Consider the following 9330-nt stretch of genomic DNA (forward strand, 5'->3'; position numbering starts at 1 on the left):
CTCCTGATTCAGATCAGGGTCTTCGTGGTATAAGCTAGAATTATTGGCAGCCATTCTTGAGATCTGGAAAGTCTAAACCTTGTCTATGGTATTCCGAGTAGGATCTGAGAAGGGATGACTATGACGAGCTTCAAACTCGCTAGTGCTGGGCATAATGACATATGCAAAATGATCAATAGATCCTATTCCAACATGAGTGAGAACCGACAGATGATTAGCCGTGCGGTGATAGCGCATTTGGACCATTTTCACTGAGAGGACGGATGGTAGCCATTGACAACGGTTATCCACCAACATACAGCTTGCTATGGAAGGAGCCTAGCGTGCATGAAGAAGAAGATAGTAGGAAGCAGAGATTCAGAAGATAGAGTATCTCCAAAACCTCAACTTGTTCTCCATTACTGCAAAACAAGTGTTTATTTCATGTTCTTTTACTTTTTACAATTAAATCTGAGAATTATTGATATCCTAACTAAGAGTTACAAGATAACCATAGCTTGCTTCAAGCTGACAATTTTCATGGGATCGACCTTTACTCACGTAAGGTATTACTTGGACGACCCAGTGCACTTGCTGGTTAGTTGTGCGGAATTGCAAAAGTGTGAATGTAATTTCGTGCACCAGTGATAAGATAGAATTATCGTCGGTCTATAATTTCTCTTAATAGAAAAGAAAATTCATTGTAAGCATAGTTCCAAACCAACTAATAACTATCAATCAAATTTAAAAGATTGGTTGTCACAAGTACAAACCTCAATAAAAATTAACCGAAGTATTTAAACATCGAGTCGTCTCACAAGGAATTGCAATAAAGTGAATGATTATTGGCTATGAATGAATAAGGGGGGTTTGATTTGGTAAAAGGGGCAAGAAAGTAAATGCAAGAAAATAAAGAAAACAATTAAAGAAAGCAAATAATAAAGAGAAACATTCATGACAAGAATTGAGAATATAGGCTTTCTATCCTAGTCACTCATAACAACAATTAACAAGAATTTATCCTATTTTGTCATCTCTAACAATGGAAGAAAGTACAATGTTGTTTTCACTCGAGAGAAAGTCAAATAAGACTAGCTAATCTCACTCCAAAAGTCCCAATCAACTTACTAATTGAATTAGCAAAAGATTAGTGTTAATGGAAAAAATATTAGCTAACAACTCTAAATCGCCAACTTGAGTTGGGTATTAATGACTCAAGATTTCCTAATTCCTCTTTCCAAGTCAAGAATACTCAAAAAGCTACTCTAACAACCAACCAAGCATTTTGTCAAACACTTGAAAGGCATAAAAGGAAAGTATGGTAAATTCATAACAAGAATATTAAATCTACAACTATCAATTGCAAGGAAACAATAACAACAACTCAATTAAGAATAAAAGAACATCAAACATCAATTGCATTAAAGGAAAATAAAAGGAACAAGAACGTATCAGCAACAAAGTAATAAATACAAGGGGTAAAATACAAAACTAGGAAAGTAAAGATAAAGGAACAAGAATTTGTAAAGGACAAGTAAATCAAGACATGAATTAAACCTATATCTAAGATGGAAATAAGCCTAAGAACCTTAATTCTAGAGAGAAGATGGAGCTTCTCTCTCTAGAAACTAACCTACATGATGCTAATCCTACAACTAATTTCTCCCCCCTTTGCCCAAGCTTGAATTCTGCATGAAATAGCCTTAGGAATGAGTTGGATTTGGGCCTGGGTAGCTCAGAAATCGCCCCTAGTGTTTTCACTTTAATGAGATCACGAGTGAGCTGTGATGCGTACGCGTCGCTTGGCGTTTTCCTTCTCACACGTACGCATCATGTCATGCGTACGAGTCTCCTGGTGACCTCATTTTCACGCGTGTGCGTCTGTCACGCGTGCGCGTCGATGTATGCACTCCAAATCCTTGTTTTTTCATGAATTCTCCACTTTGCATGCTTTTCTCTTCACTTCTTCCATCCAATACTTGCCTTATGATCCTGAAATCACTCAACACACACATTGGTGCACGAAATTGTGATCATCAATGGCGCCAATAGCTTGGTACGCACAATTGTAATCTCAACTTTTTATCACAACTTCGCACAACTAACCAGCAAGTGCACTGGGTCGTCTAAGTAATAAACCTTACGTGAGTAAGGGTCGATCCCACGGAGATTGTCGGCTTGAAGCAAGCTATGGTCATCTTGTAAATCTCAGTTAAGCAGATTCAAATGGTTATGGAGGATTGATAATTAAAAGATGAATAAAACATAAAATAAGATAAAGATAGAGATACTTATGTAATTTATTGGTAGGAATTTCAGATAAACTTATGAAGATGCTTTGTTCCCCTTGAACCTCTTCTTTCCTATTACTTTTATCCAATCATTCATACTCCCTTTCATGGCAAGCTTTATGTTGGGCATCACCGTTGTCAATGGCTACTTCCCGTCTTCTCAGTGAAAATGTTCCAAATGCGCTGTCACCGCACGGCTAATCATCTGTCGGTTCTCGATCATGTTGGAATAGGATCAATTGATCAATTGCGTCTGTCACACGCCCAACACTCGCGAGTCTGAAGCTCGTCACAGTCATCCCTTCCCAGATCCTACTCGGAATACCACAGACAAGGTTTAGACTTTTTGGATCTCAAGAATGACCGCCAATAATTCTAGCCTATACCACGAAGGTTCCAATCTTAGATTAGAAACCCAAGAGATACGCATTCAAGCCATTGCTAGTAGAACAGAGGTGTTTTTCAGGCACATGTTCATAGGTGAGAATGATGATGAGTGTCACGGATCATCACATTCATCAAGTTGAAGAACGAATGAATATCTTAGAGAAGAAGTAGGCGTGAATTGAATAGAAGAACAATAGTAATTGTATTAATTCATGAAGAACAGCAGAGCTCCACACCTTAATCTATGGTGTGTAGAAACTCCACCGTTGAAAATATATAAGAACAAAAGGGTCTAGGCATGGCCGTGAGGCCAGCCCCCAAACGTGAAAAGTTCTATCCAAGTTTGATCAAAGTATGACCAAAGTATCTCAAAATACAATAGCAAAAGGTCCTATTTATAGAAAACTAGTAGCCTAGGGTTACATAAATAGGTAATTAATGCAGAAATCTTCTTCCGGGCCCACTTGGTGTGTGCTTGGGCTGAATATTGAAGCTTTCATGTGTAGAGACTTTTCTTGGAGTTAAATGCCAGCTTTTGTGCCAGTTTGGGCGTTTAACTCCAGCTTTTATGCCAGTTCTGGCATTTTGACGCCAGAATTTTTGTGCTGACTTGGAACGCCGGTTTGGGCCATCAAAACTTGGGCAAAGTATGGACTATTATATAATGCTGGAAAGCCCAGGATGTCTACTTTCCAATGCAATTAAGAGCGCGCCAATTGGGCTTCTGTAGCTCCAGAAAATCTACTTATGTAGCTCCACAAACTCATAGTAAAGTCCAGAAATGTGATTTTTATTTAAAAACTAATAAAAACATAATAAAAACTAACTAAAATATACTAAAAACATACTAAAAATAATGCCAAAAAGTATATAAATTATCCGCTCATCACAACACCAAACTTAAATTGTTGCTTGTCCCCAAGCAACTGAAAATCAAATAGGATAAAAAAAATATAATATACAATGAATTCCAAAAACATCTATGAAGATCATTCTTAATTATATGAGCGGGGTTATTAGCTTTTTGCTTCTAAACAGTTTTGGTATCTCACTTTATCCCTTGAAGTTCAGAATGATTGGCATCTATAGGAACTCAGAATTCAGATAGTGTTATTGATTCTCCTAGTTAAGTATGTTGATTCTTGAACACAGCTACTTTATGAGTCTTGGCCATGACCCAAAGCATTTTGTTTTCCAGTATTACCACCGGATACATAAATGCCACAGACACATAACTGGGTGAACCTTTTCAGATTGTGACTCAGCTTTGCTAGAGTCCCCAATTAGAGGTGTCCAGATCTCTTAAGCACACTCTTTTTGCTTTTGGACCACGACTTTAACCGCTCAGTCTCAAGTTTTTATTTGACACATTCACGCCACAAGGACATGGTTAGGGACAGCTTGGTTCAGCCGCTTAGGCCAGAATTTTATTCCTGTGGGCCCTCCTATCCACTGATGCTCAAAGCCTTGGATCCTTTTTATTTTACCCTTGCCTTTTGGTTTAAAGGGCTATTGGCTTTTTCTGCTTGCTTTTTCTTTTCTTTCTTTCTCTCTTTTTTTTCTTTTTTTTCGCATATTTTTTTTTCTGCAAGCTTTTCACTGCTTTTTCTTGCTTCAAGAATCAATTTTATGATTTTTCAGATTATCAAATAACATTTCTCCTTGTTCTATCATTCTTTCAAGAGCCAACAATTTTAACATTCATAAACAACAAATTCAAAAATATGCACTGTTCAAGCATTCATTCAGAAGACAAGAATTATTGCCACCACATCAAAATATGCACTGTTTTAAAATTCGAAATTCATGTACTTCTTTTTCTTTTTCAATTAAAAACATTTTTCATTTAAGAAAGGTGATGGACTCATTTTCATAGCTTTAAGGCATAGACACTTAGACACTAGTGATCATGTAATAAAGACACAAACATAGATAAACATAAAGCCTAAAAATTCGAAAAACAAAAAAATAAAGAACAAGGAAACTAAAGAACGGGTCCACCTTAGTGATGGCGGCTTGTTCTTCCTCTTGAAGATCTTATGGAGTGCTTGAGCTCCTCAATGTCTCTTCCTTGCCTTTGTTGCTCCTCTCTCATGGTTCTTTGGTCTTCTCTAATTTCATGGAGGAGGATGGAATGCTCTTGGTGCTCCACCCTTAGTTGTCCCATATTGGAACTCAATTCTCCTAGGGAGGTGTTGATTTGCTCCCAGTAGTTTTGTGGAGGAAAATGCATCCCTTGAGGCATCTCAGGAATTTCATGATGAGGAATTTCTTCATGCTCTTGTCCATGAGTGGGATCTCTTGTTTGCTCCATCCTTTTCTTAGTGATGGGTTTGTCCTCATCAATGAGGATGTCTTCCTCTATGTCAATCCCAGCCGAATTGCAAAGGTGACAAATGAGATGAGGGAAGGCTAACCTTGCCAAAGTGGAGGACTTGTCCGCCACCTTGTAGAGTTCTTGTGATATAACCTCATGAACTTCTACTTCCTCTCCAATCATGATGCTATGGATCATGATAGCTTGGTCTATAGTAACTTCAGACCGGTTGCTAGTGGGAATGATTGAGCGTTGGATGAACTCCAACCATCCCCTAGCCACGGGCTTGAGGTCATGCCTTCTTAGTTGAACCGGCTTCCCTCTTGAATCTCTCTTCCATTGAGCGCCCTCTTCACAGATGTCCATGAGGACTTGGTCCAACCTTTGATCAAAGTTGACCCTTCTAGTGTAGGGGTGTGCATCTCCTTGCATCATTGGCAAGTTGAATACCAACCTTACATTTTTCGGACTGAAATCTAAGTATTTCCCCCGAACCATTGTAAGCCAATTCTTTGGGTCCGGGTTCACACTTTGATCATGGTTCTTGGTGATCCATGCATTGGCATAGAATTCTTGAACCATTAAGATCCTGACTTACTGAATGGGGTTAGTGAGAATTTCCCAACCTCTTCTTCGAATCTCATGTCGGATCTCCGGATATTCACCCTTTTTGAGCTTGAAAGGGACCTCGGGGATCACTTTCTTCTTGGCCACAACTTCATAGAAGTGGTCTTGATGCACCTTTGAGATGAATCTCTCCATCTCCCATGACTCGGAGGTGGAAGCTTTTGCCTTCCCTTTCCTCTTTCTAGAGGTTTCTCCAGCCTTAGGTGCCATAAATGGTTATGGAAAAACAAAAAGCAATGCTTTTACCACACCAAACTTAGAAGGTTTGCTCGTCCTTGAGCAAAAGAAGAAAGAAAGAAGAAGAAGAAGAAATGGAGGAGATGGAGGTGGGTTGGTGTTTCGGCCAAGGGGGAGAAGTAGTGTTTATGTTGTGTGAAAATGAGGGAGTGAAGATGGGTTTATATAGGGGTGGAGAGAGGGTTAGGTTTCGGCCATATAGGGTGGGTTTGGGAGGGAAAGTGGTTTGAATTTGAATAGTGAGGTAGGTGAGGTTTATGATGGATAGATGTGCATTGGGGAAGGGTTTATGGAGAAGAGAGTAGGATTTAATAGGTGTGGGATTTTTGGGGAAGAGGTATTGAGGTGATTGGTGAATGGGTGAAGAGGAGAGAGAGAGGTGGGGTAGGTGGGGATCCTGTGGTGTCCACAGATCCTGAGGTGTCAAGGATTTTTCATTCCTGCACCAAGTGGCGTGCAAAACACCCTTTTCTTCTAATCCTGGCGTTAAACGCCAGTTGCTACCCATTTCTGGCATTTAACGCCAGCTTCTTGCCCTTTTCTGGCGTTAAACGCTAGTCTAGTGCCTATTTCTGGCGTTAAACGCCCAGAATGGTGCCAGACTGGGCGTTTAAAGCCCATTCTGCTGCCCTTACTAGCGTTTAAATGCCAGTAAGTTTCTCCTCCAGGGTGGTCTATTTTTCATTCTATTTTTCAGTTTGTTTTTGCTTTTTCAGTTGTTTTTGTGACTTCACATGATCATCAACCTATAGAAAACATAAAATAACAATGGAAAATAGAAATTTAGCATAGATAAGTAAAATTGGGTTGCCTCCTAACAAGCACTTCTTTATTGTCAATAGCTTGACAATGGGCTCTCATGGAGCCTCACATATACTCAGAGCATGATGATGGCCTCCCAACACCAAACTTAGAGTTTGGTTGTGGCCTCCCAACACCAAACTTAGAGTTTGAATGTAGGGATTTTGTTTGACTCTGCATGGAGAGAAGCTTTTCATGCTTCTTCTCCATGATTACAGAGGGAGATCCTTGAGCTTTAAACACAAGGGAGTCCTTATTCACTTGAAGGACTAATTCTCCTCTGTCAACATTAATCACAGCTTTTGCTGTGGCTAAGAAGGGTCTGCTAATGATGATGGCTTCACCCACACACTTCCCAGTCTCTAAGATTATGAAATCAGCAGGGATGTAATGGTCTTCAACCTTTACCAAGACATCCTCTACAAGTCCATAAGCCTGTTTCCTTGAATTGTCTGCCATCTCTAATGAGATTCTTGCAGCTTGCAACTCAAAGATTCCTAGCTTCTCCATTACAGAGAGAGGCATGAGGTTTATGCTTGACCCTAGGTCACACAGAGCCCTCTCAAAGGTCATGGTGCCTATGGTACAAGGTATTGAGAACTTTCTAGGGTCTTATCTCTTTAGAGGTAATTTCTGTCTAGTAAAGTTATCCAGTTCTTTGGTGAGCAAGGGGGGTTCATCCTCCCAAGTCTCATTACAAAATAGCTTGGCATTTAGCTTCATGATTGCTCCAAGGTACTTAGCAACTTGCTCTTCAGTAACATCTTTATCCTCTTCAGAGGAAGAATACTCATCAGAGCTCATGAATGGTAGAAGTAGATTTAATGGAATCTCTATGGCCTCAGATTCCCATGGTTCCTCATTGGAAAACTCCTTGGAGGCCAGTGGACATCCATTGATGTCTTTCTCGGTGGAAATCACTGCCTCTTCCTCCTCTCCATGTTTGGCCGTGTGGATTATGTCAATGGCCTTGCACTCTCCTTTTGGATTTTCTTCTGTATTGCTTGGAAGAGTACTAGGAGGGAGTTCAGTAACTTTCTTGCTCAGCTGACCCACTTGTGCCTCTAGATTTCTAATGGAGGACCTTGTTTCAGTCATGAAATTTTGAGTGGTTTTAATTAGATCAGAGACTACAGTTGCTAATTCAGAGTGGTTCTGCTTAGAATTCTCTATCTGTTGCTGAGAAGATGATGGAAAAGGTTTGCCATTGCTAAACCTATTTCTTCCACCATTATTGTTGTTGAAGCCTTGTTGAGGCCTCTGTTGATCTTTCCATGAGAGGTTTGGATGATTCCTCCATGAAGGATTATAGGTGTTTCCATAGGGTTCTCCCATGTAATTCACCTCTTCCATTGCTGGGTTCTCAGGATCATAAGCTTCTTCTTCAGATGAAACTTCTTTGGTACTGCCTGTTGCTGCTTGCATTCCAGACAGACTCTGAGAAATTATATTGACTTGCTGAGTCAATATTTTGTTCTGAGCCAATATGGCATTCAAAGTATCAATCTCAAGAACTCCTTTCTTCTGATTTGTCCCATTATTCACAGGATTCCTTTTAGAAGTGTACATAAATTGGTTATTTGCAACCATTTCAATGAGTTCCTGAGCTTCTCAAGGCATCTTCTTCAGATGAAGAGATCCTCCAGAAGAGCTGTCCAATGACATCTTGGACAGTTCAGACAGACCATCATAGAAGATACCTATGATGCTCCATTCTGAAAGCATGTCAGAAGGACACCTTCTGATCAATTGCTTGTATCTTTCCCAAGCTTCATAGAGGGATTCACCTTCCTTCTGTCTGAAGGTTTGGACTTCCACTCTAAGCTTGCTCAATTTTTGAGGTGGAAAGAACTTTACCAAGAAGGCATTGACTAGCTTTTCCCAAGAGTTCAGGCTTTCTTTAGGTTGTGAATCCAACCATGTTCTAGCTCTGTCTCTTATAGCAAAGGGAAAGAGCATAAGCTTGTAGACCTCAGGGTCAACCCCATTGGTCTTGACAGTGTCACAAATTTATAAGAATTCAGCTAAGAACTAATGAGGATCTTCCAATGGAAGTCCATGAAACTTGCAATTCTGTTGCATCAGAAAAACTAATTGAGGCTTAAGCTCAAAGTTGTTTGCTCCAATGGCAGGGATTGAGATGCTTCTCCCATAGAAGTCAGGAGTAGGTGCAGTAAAGTCACCAAGCACCTTCCTTTCATTGTTGGCATTGTTGTTGTTTTCGGCTGCCATGGCTTTTTCTTGTTTGAAAATTTCTGTTAGGTCTTCTCCAGAGAGTTGTACTTTAGCTTCTCTTAGCTTTCTCTTCAAGGTCCTTTTAGGTTCAGGATCAGCCTCAACAAGAATATCTTTGTCCTTACTCCTGCTCATATGAAAAGAGAGAAGAAGAAAATATGGAATCCTCTATGTCACAGTATAGTGATTCCTTGAGGTGTCAGAGGAAAAGAAGAATAGAAGGAGGAGGTAGAGAAGAGAGAATTCGAACTTATCAAGGGAGATAGAGTTCGAATTGTTCATTGAGGAAGGGTGTTAGTCCATAAATAGAAGGGTGTGAAAAGAGGGGAAGAATTTTCGAAAATAAATTAAAAAGATTTTAAAAAAATTAAAAAATTTGAAAATTTGATTGATGATTTTCGAAAACTATGATTGGGAAAGAAATAAAGTGATTTTTGAAAAAGATTTTGAAATTAA

The 9330-nt window shown here is 39.6% G+C and overlaps 1 non-coding gene across 1 annotated transcript; it reads left to right on the forward strand.

Annotated features, from left to right (window-relative positions):
* Nucleotides 1–8358: 8358 nt before the first annotated feature.
* Nucleotides 8359–8466, forward strand: LOC112731315 (small nucleolar RNA R71). The gene has a single exon (XR_003167099.1). It is a non-coding gene; the product is annotated as a small nucleolar RNA R71 (small nucleolar RNA).
* Nucleotides 8467–9330: the final 864 nt, after the last annotated feature.

This window comes from Arachis hypogaea, chromosome 12, assembly GCF_003086295.3.
Source record: "Arachis hypogaea cultivar Tifrunner chromosome 12, arahy.Tifrunner.gnm2.J5K5, whole genome shotgun sequence".
NCBI classification, from domain to species: Eukaryota; Viridiplantae; Streptophyta; class Magnoliopsida; order Fabales; family Fabaceae; genus Arachis; species Arachis hypogaea.